Here is a 14,370-nt window from a genome sequence, read left to right as displayed (position 1 = left end):
GAATGCTGGAACCTCCCAAGTTCAATGATGAACTCATGGATCCAAATCGCCTCCTTCACGCCTCCGATGCAAGAATGTACTCATTCTCCGTTGTAGAATCACCATCGTGTCCCGCTTGAACTCTTCCACCATAGCACCACCATTAATGCAAAACACGAACCCCGATCGCGATCTATAGTCATCCCGGTGGTCCGAAGCTAGCATCATCAGAACCCTTTACAGCTAGCTCATCATTGCCTCCATATATCAAGAAATATTCTTTAGTCCTTCTAAAGTACTTAAGAATATTCTTGACCGCTATCCAGTGACTTTCACCTGGATCTGACTAGTATCTACTCGTCATGTTCAAAGCATACGAGACATCAGGTCGAGTACATAGCATGATGTACATGATCGATCCTATGGCTGAAGCATAAGGGATCTGATCCATGCGGTCTCTCTCCTCTCTAGAAGAGGGACCTTGAGTCTTCGAAAGACTCACGCCATGTGACATCGGCAGAAATCCCTTCTTGGAGTCCGAGGAGTACCTTGTCAATGTATGTACTCTGACTTAGGCCAAGCATTCTCTTAGATCTATCTCTATAGATCTGTATCTCTAGAATGTGAGATGCCTCACCTAAGTCCTTCATTGAGAAGCAACTCCCTAGCCAGGTCTTGACACACTGAAGCATAGGGATGTCCTTCCCAATGAATAGTATGTCATCCACATACAATATAAGAAAGACAACTATATCCCCTACAACCTTCTTGTAGACACAAGGCTCATCTTCGTTCTTGATGAAACCAAACTGTTTGATTGCATCATCGAATCGAAGATTCCAGCTCCGAGAAGCTTGCTTTAGTCCATAAATGGACCTATGCAGCTTGCATATTCTGCCAGTATGCTGTGGATCTACAAAACCCTCAGGTTGTGTCATGTACACATCCTCGAGCAGGTTTCCATTCAGAAACGCGGTTTTGACATCCATATGCCAGATATCGTAATCGTGGTAAGCTGCAATAGCAAGCATGATCCGAATGGACTTAAACATCGCTACTGGAGAAAAGGTTTCATCATAGTCAATACCATGAATTTGCTTGAAACCTTTAGCTACCAAGAGACCCTTATAGATAAGTCCATCCATGTCATTCTTTCTCTTAAAGACCCACTTACACCCAATGGGTTTTACCCCTTCAGGTGGATCAACCAAAGTCCATACTTGGTTGGTGTACATGGATTCCATCTCGGATCTCATGGCTTCTAGACATTTCTCAGAATATGGTCTCATCATAGCTTCTTGATAGGTGGTAGGCTCATCCTCTATGAGCATAACGTCATCATGGTCAGACAAGAGAAATGAGTATCTCTCAGGCTGACGACATACCCTATCAGACCTGCGAAGAGGTATGTCTACTTGAACTGGTTGTTGTTCCTCAACTCCTTGTGGAATAAGATCATCCACAACACTTTGTGGTTCCAGTTCAATTTCCATCGAGGCATCAGTGCTATTGTTCGCATCTTGAACTTCTTCAAGATCGAACGTGCTCCCACTAGTCTTTCTAGAAACAAAGTCTCTTTCTAGAAAGACCCCAGTCTTTGCCACAACTACCTTGTGCTGACTGGGAATGTAGAAGTAATATCCCTTAGTTTCCTTGGGATATCCAATAAAGTAGCACTTGTCGGATTTGGGTCCTAATTTATCTGAGACTTGACGTCTAACGTAAGCCTCACAACCCCAAATCCTCATGAAAGACACCTGAGCATCTCTCCCAGTCCATATCCTATATGGTGTCTTTATCACGGCCTTGGATGGAACTCGGTTGAGTATAAAAGCTGCCGTGTCTAAAGCATAGCCCCAAAGGTATGTCCGAAGATATGTGTGACTCATCATAGATCGCACCATATCTAATAAGGTACGATTCATCCTTTCGGATACACCATTCCACTGTGGTATTCCAGGAGGAGTGAGTTGGGATAGAATCCCACACTCAGCTAGATAGTCACGGAACTCATGGCTAAGGTATTCTCCACCTCGATCGGATCGAAGTATCTTAATACTCTTGCCAAGCTAGTTCTATACTTCATTCTTGAATTCTTTGAACTTTTCAAAGGATTCAGACTTATGTGTCATCAAGTACACATAACCATATCTACTGAAGTCATCAGTAAATGTGATGAAGTACCTATAACCACCTCTAACAGCGACATTGAAAGGGCCACATACATCACTATGTATAAGTCCTAACAAATCAGTCGCTCTCTCGCTGTGCCTACTAAAGGGAGTCTTGGTTATCTTGCCTCGTAGGCATGACTCGCATATCTCATATGATTCAAAATCAAATGAGTCCAGCAAACCATCCTTATGGAGCTGGGATAAACGCTTGTCATTTATATGACCTAAGCGACAGTGCCAGAGGTAGGTTTGGTTCATGTCATTTGACTTGAATCTCTTGGTATTTATGTTATAGATAGGGCTCTCAAGGTCTAGAATATAGAGTCCGTTTATCAGAGGTGTACTACAATAGAACATATCGTTTAAATAGACGGAACAACATTTGTTCTTTATTGTAAACGAAAATCCTTTCTTGTCCAAACAAGAAACTGAAATTATGTTCTTAGTCAAGGCAGGCACATAACAACAATCATCTAATTCTAGTACAAGCCTAGAGGGCAGAGATAGATGGTAAGTTCCTACAGCAATAGCAGCAACCCGTGCTCCATAGCCTACTCTAGGTCTATCTCACCCTTCGTCAATGCCCTGCTATTTCTCAGCGCTTGTACATTAGTACAAATGTGCGAAGCACATCCGGTATCTAATACCCACGATGAAGAAATAGAGAGGTTGACTTCTATAACATGTATACCTGAAGTAGAAATCTTATTTCTCTTCTTCTTAAGATCTTCCAGGTATTCTTTGGAGTTCCTCTTCCAGTGCCTTGCTTGTCGTTGATATAGGTGACAAAGATGTTCAACCATATCGTAAGCGCCCATCAACTCATGTTGCTTCTGAAGCTCAGAGTTCATGGTTGCGAGCATAAGACAGGACACATCTAATGCGTCATCTTGATGCTTCTTGTAAGCATCTCGGTCTGCTCGCGTGGCAGTGGCAGGAGGAGCCTCCGGAATGGGCTGCTCCAAAACGTACAGTTTACATTCCTGAGTGAGAACTATTCTCAGATTCTTGTACCAGTCCAGGAAATTTGCTCCGTTAAGCTTGTCCTTCTTAAGGACAGAACACAAAGAGAAGGTGTTTGTGTTCGACGTCATGACAATTCTACAACAGAAATAAATGCAGAAATAAGTATCATATTCTTAATCATTTAATTAGGCCTTTAACTAAATGATGCTCCCACTGAATTTTATAATTCATGTGGGACAAGATCCACATCATACTAACCCTTGAGTTAGCTTTGGCTAATACGCCCAAGACTTAGTATGATCGGTAGATAACGATTACCAATTAAATCTCTATGCAACTCTTGTTTATAGGATCAAGATCCGCATTGATATTAAAACTCGAGTTAACTTTGGCTAATACGCCCGAGAATTAATATAAACGTGATTTTGTCCTATCTTTCCAACCGTTGGAAGAATGCCTATAGTTGTACTCGATCCAACCGAGTTAACTAGTTACTTAATCTAATTGAGTTGTACTCACCCATGCGTTGATAGGCGGGACCAAGATTGTCCCTCCGTACCCTACCAAGATAGTATGTGTTGCTCTGCTTTGACAGATTCAACAACAGCATGCGATCGAGGTAGTGGTAGGTATCACGGCACGGTAGGCATTAGAGTTGACGTGATTTAGATCTAATCTAAACGTCGATGTTGTATCATATACACGATATAGATCTAATCTAATCAATATGGTGCATCTTGTACACGATGTAGATCTAATCTAATCGTAAGGGTGCATCTTGTGCACGATTTAGATCTAATCTTAATCGTTAGGCACTAATTAACTACTTAATTAAACATGCATCACATACACAAGTAATTAACTAAATTTTTATGATTATGTCATGGCCCTACTACGATCTTCTCAAGCCAATGAGAAGATCGGATGGTCAACCTAAGGTCAAAGCTTCTCAAGCGCCTTCCTTTTGACCACCTTGTGTTGCTCGCGCCTTCCTCGTAACTCCGTCTTGAGTGGACCTTCCACCGCTTCAAATTTTGTACATTACAATTTTGAAAATCGAGTTACATTCGAGTCTAAATCTAATTTACAACCAGAATATAAGAGAAAGACATGACGCACAGGTCGTGAAAATAAAATAAAATAAATACAGCACGCACATCACATAACGTCACGCAGGCCGTATTATGAATTACAACATATTTCCAAATCCAATTTGGGTCTTTGGGCTATGACTATCACAAAATTAATATATAATTCTAAATTATATATTTTTTTCATAATTTTCTGTAAATTTCATAATTTTTACAATTTTATGAGTAAATTTTTCCCGGCGGTCCCGTTTAGCGTTTTCGAGCGCAATCGCGGAACGAATCCCCTTACGGGGCCAGGGGCAGCGCCCCTACCCCCGATCTAACCATCGCGAGGGTTCCTTTGCGATCTAACAGCGCCTAAGCCCGCTGTCCCAAAAAATTTTGGAGCGAAACATTTCCGTTTCGAAAAATTCTTCTCGGTAGTCGAAGCCTACAAGTGTCTAAACACTTGTGCTTCGCTTCTATGAGAAAAATACCCATTAAAACTATAAAAACATGAATTTACAGAAAGTTTACTGATCTATATTTTTCATAAAATTACGAATCTAAACTCGTACTCGCTTCGCACGTGGCTCTGATACCACTGTTGGGTTTTTCGGGCCGCGAAAATCGCTTTTTGCATCGCGGAAACCCCGAATCACCCATGCCACTGGATCTCGTGCGAAGGATAGATTTCAAAATATGAGTACGAGTTTTAAACTTCGATCTACAGTAGATCTACAAAGGAAAACCATTTTATACCTTTGATGCGTGCCCATCGCAATCTCGCAAGTCCAAGGTACGCCGGATCTCGAAGTTGTCAACGTAGACAACTCTCTATTGATATCCACACGAACAAGATGTGTTATCTAACACTCAAGGATGGAGAAGAGAGCACCCCAAGTGTGCTAGCACTTTCTAGGGCTCTCGGGTAGGATTTAAAAAGGAGAAAAGGAGAGAAAGTAAAAGGAATCTCACATACTACTCTAGGTACCCTCCTTTGTGACCTTCACTTCACCCTTTTCACTTGGAACTCAACTCACTCACCTTCCTCTTGCTTGAAAACCCATGGCAACAGTAGCAAAGAGAAGGAAGAACCCAAGGAAGAAGATGCATTCAACACCAAATCAATGCCACCCAAAAAAAAATGAAACCCATTTTCATTATGTGGCCGGCCACACATGAGTAACTCCTCATTTAATGTGGCCGACCACATTAAATGGAGGAGTGTAACCTCTTGATCTCCCTTGATGATGTGGAGATGATGTGGCAAGGTTAGTCATGCCATATAGGATGAGTCAACCTTCATGATGTGGCAATATATCTAGTCAAACTTGATGTTTCAACTTCCATTTGGTCAAGTCAAAATTGACCAATTCTCTTCCTTTGTGAGTTAAAACCAACATTTGGTTCAAGTCAATTTTAATTTAATGAATTTCAATTCATTAATATAAATTGACTCAATGAATCAAATTTAAATTAGACTCATTCAACAATTGAATCTAATTGAGTCTAATTTGAATTAATCCGAATCCAATCCTTGGTGCATCATATGAACCTAATCCAATTGGTTCATCATATGAACCTAATCTCCATTCACTTGTTCTTTGTGTGTGACCCAATAGGTTCTTGTAACGTTGACAATGTTTCTAAACTCCTTTAGAAACATAAACAATGAGCGACATCTAGCAATACATCATTGCTACCCAAGTTACAAGAAATGTTGAGATCCAACATCACCTTGTGACTACTAATTGTGACTCCTCACAATATGTGACAATGTCCTTCTATCCTAGACATTTAGATTGATCAATGTGAGGCATAGACCGTGTCATCCTCTAATCAATCTAAATCTTGAACTCCAAGTAGACTCGCTCGATCAAATGAGCTCAACATCTCATGTTGACTCATTTGGGCATGACCATGCACTTCGTGATCTCACTCTATCAAGAATACCGATGTCTCTCCCGTCATATAGGAGGGATTGATCCCATCTACATCACTCACATCCCTCCGCATAATTTGTTACATACCCAGTAATCGCCTTTATAGTCCACCCAGTTACGAGTGACGTTTGACGAAACCAAAGTACATAATTCCTTATGTAGGGATCCATAGTGACTTCAGGTCTAAGGACTAGTTGTCATACTAATAGCCACATGAGAAAGTATATGACACTCATATAACGATCTATGATACTTTCTCATGGCGGGTCATTCAGTATACATTCTCCAATGCATACCCATATGTCAACTTGATATCTCTATATCCATGACTTGTGAGATCAAGTCATCGAGTTGACCTACATGCTAGTCTTATTGCATTAACATTGTCCCTGAATGTTAATACTCGACTAGGAATGATTAAGAGTAGTGTTCCCTATATAATCTCACTATCGGTTCAACTAACCGATTGATATAGGTGAGAACCGTCTACTCAAGGACGTTATTATACTTAGTTTATTTGGCACCAATACAAGTAAGTATAATAACCAAAAATCAAATGCCTTTATTTATATAGAATATGATACAACAAGTCCAAAATACAATTATCAAATGATTGACTCTAGGGCTCTAGCTAACAGACGGGGCATCCACCACCATGAAATAAGATCTTCTTGTTCTCATTAGGGGCTCCTCCCCTAGAGATATGACCAACTTTAGTTAACCGAGCGGTTGTACTTCATTACCCATGAATCCATATAGAGGAGTTACTATCTGTTGAAGTTTGCTCGGGTCGATTTGTAATTGATCAAAAGTCTTCTTAAAGATAATATTGATAGAACTACGAGTGTCTATAAAGGTATGAGAAATAGTATAGTTGGCTATCACGGCCTTGATTATTAATGCATCATCATGGGGTATTTCTACCCCCTCAAGATCTCTTGGTCCGAAACTTATCTCGGGACCAGCTGCTCGTTCCATGCTGCACCCCACAACATGAATCTCAAGTCTTCGTGCATGTGCTTTTCTGGCCCTATTAGAATCTCCATCAGTGGGCCCGCCCGCGATCATACTGATATTGCCCTGGGCGGCATTACTCCTGTTTCCTCTTGTCGGGCTATCATGGCTTCAGACGAAGTCTTCTCTGACACCTAACTGGTACCAGCCGGGGTAGGTAATGCATCCTGCTGAGGCTCGACCGAGCGATATTCCAATTTGAGCAGACTTTGCTGCCTAGGGTACTACTGTCGATAATAGTTTTGCCTTTGGTAGTGCTCCCTGTTTTCTTTTTTATTTCTCAAAACAAAATAGTCTTCAGTATGATGACTGCTAGTTTTATGATAAGTGCACCATCTTCTGGGTGCCTCTGGCTGTATCTCCACATGTTGCACTACTTGCGGACGATATTCCAAATGACGATGAGGTGGATGAATTGCCCACGACCCCCTTGGTGGAGGAACAGGAGCAGGAGCTTTCTCCTTAACCAGAGTAGGAGAAGAAGTAGTGCCCTCCTTTCTGCGGGCAGCTTGAGCTTCTTCCACATTAATAAATTCAGTGGCACGTTCAATTAAGGAATCAAAATTGGTAGGAGGGTTTCTCACCAGATCTTTAAAGAAATCATTATCATTTAAACCCTGAGAGAAAGCGCTTACTAAGATTTCAGTAGTAGCGTTGGGTACATCGATAGCTACCTGATTGAATCCTTTGATGTAGGCTTGGATGGACTCTTTGGATGCTTGTTTAATTGAAAATAAACTCCAAGGAGTCTTATGATACCTCTTGTTACTGGAAAAATGGTATAGAAAAACCTTCTTGGAATCCTTAAATTTTCGGATAGATTTTTCTGGCAATCTCTTGAACCAACGTTGTGCCACTCCCCCGAGTGTAGTAAGGAACATCTGACATTTCACCCCATCAGAGAATTTTTGTAATAATGCTACATTCTAAATTTTCAATAGATGATCCTCTGGATCTGTAGTCCCAGTATACTCGTCGATCTGCAAATTTTGATACCGCTTAGGGAGCGGATCATCCAGCACGCTTTGAGAGAATGGAGAGATGACTTTTTCAGGCGAGCTATCACTAGTTATCATTTTAACTTTACACTTTTCTCTATCTAGTGCTTCACCAGAAGATTCTTGAAATACAGGCCTTCGTCCTCCTTGTTCCATAGGAGTACGAAGAAAGGCTCGTGGACGCCTTGTCGGAGAAACCGTGGCTGGAGGAAAATATACGTGTTCTTCCTCTTCGGGCTCTTTTCCCTTTCGGTGCTCAGTAGTTGAAATTGCTGGATTATAAGCTACCTGCAGAGTGGCTCGAGTATGAGCTTGTTGTTGTTGCTGCTGTTGTTGTTGTAGAGCTTTCTGCACATGAGTGTTGATGAATAAATCCAGATCCTCACGGCTAATGGTGAGTATATTTGATTTTCCAGCCTCTTCCATCTTGTAGTCTCAGATTCAGGTGGAGTTCCCACAGACGACGCCAAATTTGATCATGTCTGAGAAGCTTAACAAAATGGAGAGCGGGAGAAAAAACCTACTTCCTTGATGAAGAGTAATACCTGACTGAATACTGATCCGAGAAACCCAAAGCGGATCTAGGAGAATGAAGTCCCAGAATGTACTCCTTGTGCGAAGCTCCAACGGCGAGAAAGAGACCTGACCGAAGAAAACCCAAATCTAGAGCTTCCTAGGCTTCCTGCGCACAAGAGACCAACCAACACTATCGTCAGTGACCTAAGACCGGGGTGAGAATCCCTCGCTAGGCCCTCCGACGCTCAAGTCAGTGATATCTCTCGGTGTGGAAGAAGGAAGAAAAAAGATGAATAGCAGTCGAGAATTAGGGTTATGAATGTGAGCAATGATGTGAACTTACCTTGCCAACGGAGAGGATTCCCCCTTTTATACCACTTCATATAACCTCCGTAGTCATGAAGTGGACCCCGGTTCATTAGAGTTTGTTATGAGATGACATAAGCTTTGTGGAAAATGACTTTTAAGGAATCTTTTTTGTACCCCAGATGTACCTTCTTTGTCGTCTAGTACATGTAGAAAAATCTAGAAGCCTTCCTCCCGCCATATTAGCAAACTTGTTATACAATCCCATACTACAAATATCTTCATTAAACTACTTTATTTGAAATATTTACTTCTGTCCTGCTTCATGAGTTATTTTAGAGTGCATCTATCATTCCTACTTGCCCTTCCTATCTTTGCTATATCATAGAAAGCTTAATATAACATTGTTCCCTGTATCGGTCAAAATCGAACTCAGACTAGGTTCGGTTAGTTATTATTACCTCTCATGATGTTTCTCGGGCGATACTAGTCTACACTCCTCTAAGTTTGTTATTATCCTAGCTGATATAGGACTGTATTTTATTAAGTATGTAATCTCGATCAATATTGGCCTATCTCCTTTGAGGTATATCTCGACCAATATTGACCTATCTCTTTGGAGGTATATTTTGCTCGATATTGGCCTACCTCCTTTGAGATGTGTCTCGGCCGGTATTGGCCTATCTCCTTTGAGGTATATCTCGGCCGATATTGGCCTGCCTCCCTAGAGGTATATCTCGGCCGATATTGGCCTACCTCCTTTAAGATGTGTCTAGGCCGGTATTGGCCTACCTCCTCTGAGGTATATCTCGGCCGATATTGGCCTACCTCCTTTGAGATGTGTCTCGGCCGGTATTGGCCTACCTCCTTTGAGGTATATCTCGGCCGATATTGGACTGTCTCTCTAGAGGTATATCCCGCTCGATATTGGCCTACCTCCTTTGAGATATGTCTCGGCCGATATTGACCTACCTCCTTTGAGGTACATCTCGGTCGATATTGGCCTGCCTCTCTAGAGGCATATCCCGCTCGATATTGGCCTACCTCCTTTGAGGTATATCTCGACCGATATTGACTACCTTCTTAACTTGGCTATCTCCTTTCCCTTCCCCACCGGGGATCCATGAAACCTAACCCATATCACACTCCATTAAGGACCAAACTTGTAACTCATTTCAAATGAGTGTAACTCATTTCAAATGAGTGTAACTCGTCATTTCAAATTCAATTTCAAAAATTGAATGAAATTAATAATTGAATTTCAAAATTCAATAATTATCTTCATTAAATCTCACTTGAGTCTAACTCAAGTCTTCTCACTTGAGTAACTAAAGTCTAATTCACTTGAGTCTAATTCAAATCTAATTCAATCGAGTCTTACTCAATTAATCCTCATGCAATTGAAATTCAATGAATCACTATTTCATTAATTCAAATTGACTCCTTGAGTCAAATTTGAATTGGATTTAATCCAACAATTAGATCCAATTGAGTCCAACTCAATAAGTCCAATTCAGATTAGACTTAATCCAATGATTCATCATATGAACCTATCTCCAAATCTACTTGTTCTTTGTGTGTGACCCAATAGGTTCTCGTAACTTTGGCAATGTACCCAAATCAATATTTAGATACATAAGTAATGAGTGTCATCTAGCAAGACATCATTGTTACCCAAGTGACGAGAAGGTCAAGATCCGACCTAACCTGTCCGTGGCTATTATCTTGTATGACTTGGTCCCTCTATCCTTGATATTTAGATTGATCAATGAGGCATAGACCGTGTCATTCTCTTATCAACCTTTGTGTTTCTTGATCTCTAAGTAGACACTCATTCAAATAAGTTCAATATCTCATATTGACTTATTTGCGCATGACCATGCTTTCTTGTGTCCTACTAATCATGGGGCCCACTGATATCACTTCCATCTTATGGAAGAGATAGATCCCATCTACATCACTTACATCCCTCCACATAATTCATTACATACCCAGTGATCGACTTTATGTCCACTTTATTACAGGTGACGTTTGCCGATACCAAAGTACACAACTCCTTATGTAGGGAACCGTAGTGACTTCAAGTCTAAGGATTATTCATACCAATAGTCACATGAGAATGTTTATGACACTCATATAACAATCCATGAAACATTCTCATGGCGGGTCATTCAGTATATATTCTCTAATATATACCCATGTGTCAACCTGATATCTCATATCCATGACTTGTGAGATCAAGTCATCCGTTGACTTACATGCTAGTCTCAACGTATTAATATTATCCTTGTATATGAATGCTCGACTAGGAATAGTTAGGAGTAGTGTTCTCTACAATATCTCACTATCAATTCAACCAATTGATATACTGTAGATAAGAACCTACTACCCAAGGATATTATTATACTTATTCAATTGACACTAAACTGAAATAAATATAATAACCAATTTTGACTTTTGTTAATAATGATATATGATACAAAATGAGCCCTTTACAATCATCTCATAATTGGTACTAGGGCTAATACTAACAGGTAGCATGTCAGGGATCCCTTCTCTGAACTGTCTCAGGGATATGAGAGCATTGCACTCCCCCACTCTGTTTGGGGTAGGAGGATAGGTGTACTCCGATAACATCCTATTCACTCGGTCACTCAGGAGCAGTGATGACAGATTGCACAGTTGTCATAGCCTTACCCACTCGGTCTCACCATCGCGTGTGAGATGGCTGGCTGGTGACAGGGGTGACACATGTCATTTTGCATCATTTTGCATGATTACATTTATTACTTGTGATTGTTGCATATTGTTTGCTGCATTTTGGTGGTTGCATATGCTTGACATGAATACAGGTGACATTTTGTATTTGGTCTGACGACCCTTATATTCCGGATAGGAGATTTTAGTGAGTACAATTTCTTTAGCCCTCTTCAGTCTGCACTTCCTACTTTTGTTCATGAAACTTTACCGCATAGTTATTACTGTTAGTTATAACTTATTATGCCTGTCTATCTGTATCCGCTGAGTTCTTGGACTCACCCTGTTGATATTTTTTTTTTCAGATACTAGGTAGATACTTTTGGAGTCGCTTGGAGTATCCTGTCTGCCGGTTTCCACGTCACATCCGAAGACCTGTTTCGGGTTTTCATTTGCTCTTTATTTGGACTATGTCTTTGGTTTACTTAGAAATGTAAAATTTCAGTTTTGGTTCTGGAGTGTTGTGATGTGGTGTTTTGTATTGTTTGTTGTGTTGTGTAAGCCTAGCCGGCTAGCAATCCTTGTTTTTGGTCTGTGATGGTTTCTATCGTATTTCCGCTGTGTTTTTTCTTTTTAATACAACCGAGTGGGCTGTTAGATATATATATAACTGCGTGGTTGTATTTTATTTGTTACAGCTTTGTGGGCTGAATATAAACTGCGTGGTTGTGTATGTATTTCAGCCGTGTGTGGCTGATGTATATCTATGGATGTAAAAATGATTCATATTATCATGAGTACAGGGGAGATGTTGCCAGATTTTTCCTTTGGCTGAGACTCCTCGGGGTGTGATAGAGTCAGCCGAGCTGCCACTGAATGACTCGAACAAGTCTGATTACCTTGAGTGGGCTGAGGTGCCGAGCGGGTCTAACTCCCTAGTGTGTAGTTGAATGCCAAGTGGGGAGGTCAAGACAGAATGGGTCATTTGATTGGCAAAAAGGGAGTGTTGAGGCTTGCTTTGACGTAGTTTCTTTAAAACAGATTTGTCTTCTCCATCGATATTTTGAGGTTATAATGGATGTCTATTTCTTAGGATATAATGGTAGAACATGATCACCACAAAGCAAGAGTCGGTCACGACAAACTGAGCTTGTACTTGAACGTTATCACGAGTAGGCTATTGAGTAGAGTGCATGATAGAAATAAGAAATCAAGGGGAATGAAGGAGGATGGAGTGTCTTTTCACTTCTTATCTATCAGCCTTGCTCATGGTCACAACCTTAGGAGCTCTGATTCTTAGTTGTGTTGAATAGTCGAGTAATGAGTGGTATTCAATGCCTTAGCTTTGTATGACCCCGCATTGAACCACGAAAATTAAACTTAGATTAATTAAATAACTTTCAGATTATAATATCAATCAATTATATGTTCTTGTAGCCGAGGTAAATACCTCCCTTATGTGCTAGTCACTATTCCAAAGGCTAATAGCCGCCCGTGATTTACCTCCTCCGTGTTGGCCCTGGGACGGGTTGGCGGAGGCGCTGAGGGCGAGCGTATTCGCCTTTTTGCCATAATTGTAAGGATAATTTAAGTAAGCTTAATTAAAGCCTAATAAAATTATCTTATTAATTTAATACATAAATTTTTAAAAATATTTAAATTATTTTTTTAATTTTTAGTTAATATATTTTATATTTAAAAAATATTGAAAATATATCGGTACAATATGATATAATACTAAAATCATATGATTTTGGTTCGGAATCAAAATCTTGAAACGAATCAAAATTTAAAACCATGCAATGAGAAGAAATGATTTTTAAAATTTAAAAGTGCTTATACTCTTTGTAATATTCTCTTTTGAATTTTAGATAAAAAAAATGGAATTCACAATCACTGATACTGGATGTCACGAGCGGACTTGGATATGATGTGGTAGTCAAAGTTAAGGGGAGATAGTAGCCAGCATGCACTCTCAATAGGACTTTGCTCTTCACCTAGCGCTAAGGCCTTGAGTACGGGGGCGTCCGACCGATCAACTGGTCGGACTAAGGGTACCTAGTACTCCATTCCTATATTAAGACATCTATTATATATCCAAGCATTCGATAGTCGACCGAGTTTAAGAAGATTTTGAGCTACTAGTCACAGCCTAGGTTCAAAGGATGATGCAACAGTAGCAAGCAGCCATCATTGGCATGTTTCACATGATCCGGCTAGATCTAGGACATGTTCTCATACTGAAAGGACTTGAGTAGAGGGCCTGGTTGGGTTTTAGCCAGTTCCTCCACCGATGGCGAGATTTATGCAACTACCCATCCCACCGGTCGACTTATCGCCTATGCCACCATCCCCGATAGCACGTCACCGAGCACTATTTAGCACTCCGCTCATGCGGAATACGCAAAAGGGAAAAGCCCTAAGAGTTAATGACTCTCCCGAATGGGCAAGAATGTCATTCTCCCAAGAGATATTGGGAGATAAACTGTCAAAACATTATCAACCCATGACAATAGGGGAATATAGAGGGTCAACTGACCCCCAAGACCACCTCCTCAAATTTAAGAATGATGCCCTCCTTCACTAGTACTCGAATGGCGTAAAATGTCGAGTGTTCCTCACTACACTTTTTAGTTCAGCACAGAGGTGGTTCAAGCGATTGTCAGTTGAATCCATCTGTCGTTTTAAGAATTTTCACAAAGCT

At 40.6% G+C, this 14,370-nt stretch overlaps 1 long non-coding RNA gene across 1 annotated transcript in view; it reads left to right on the top strand.

The window, feature by feature from the left end:
- Nucleotides 1–12,312, top strand: part of LOC122016424 — a 31,441-nt gene extending 19,129 nt beyond the window's left edge. Inside the window, exon 4 of the long non-coding RNA XR_006121119.1 lies at nt 12,032–12,312. This is a non-coding gene — a long non-coding RNA (uncharacterized LOC122016424). The remainder of the gene's footprint in view (nt 1–12,031) is intronic.
- Nucleotides 12,313–14,370: the final 2,058 nt, after the last annotated feature.

This window comes from Zingiber officinale, chromosome 8B, assembly GCF_018446385.1.
Source record: "Zingiber officinale cultivar Zhangliang chromosome 8B, Zo_v1.1, whole genome shotgun sequence".
NCBI classification, from domain to species: Eukaryota; Viridiplantae; Streptophyta; class Magnoliopsida; order Zingiberales; family Zingiberaceae; genus Zingiber; species Zingiber officinale.
Note: the sequence above shows the minus strand (reverse complement) of the source record. Positions and strands in the feature narration are given on the sequence as shown.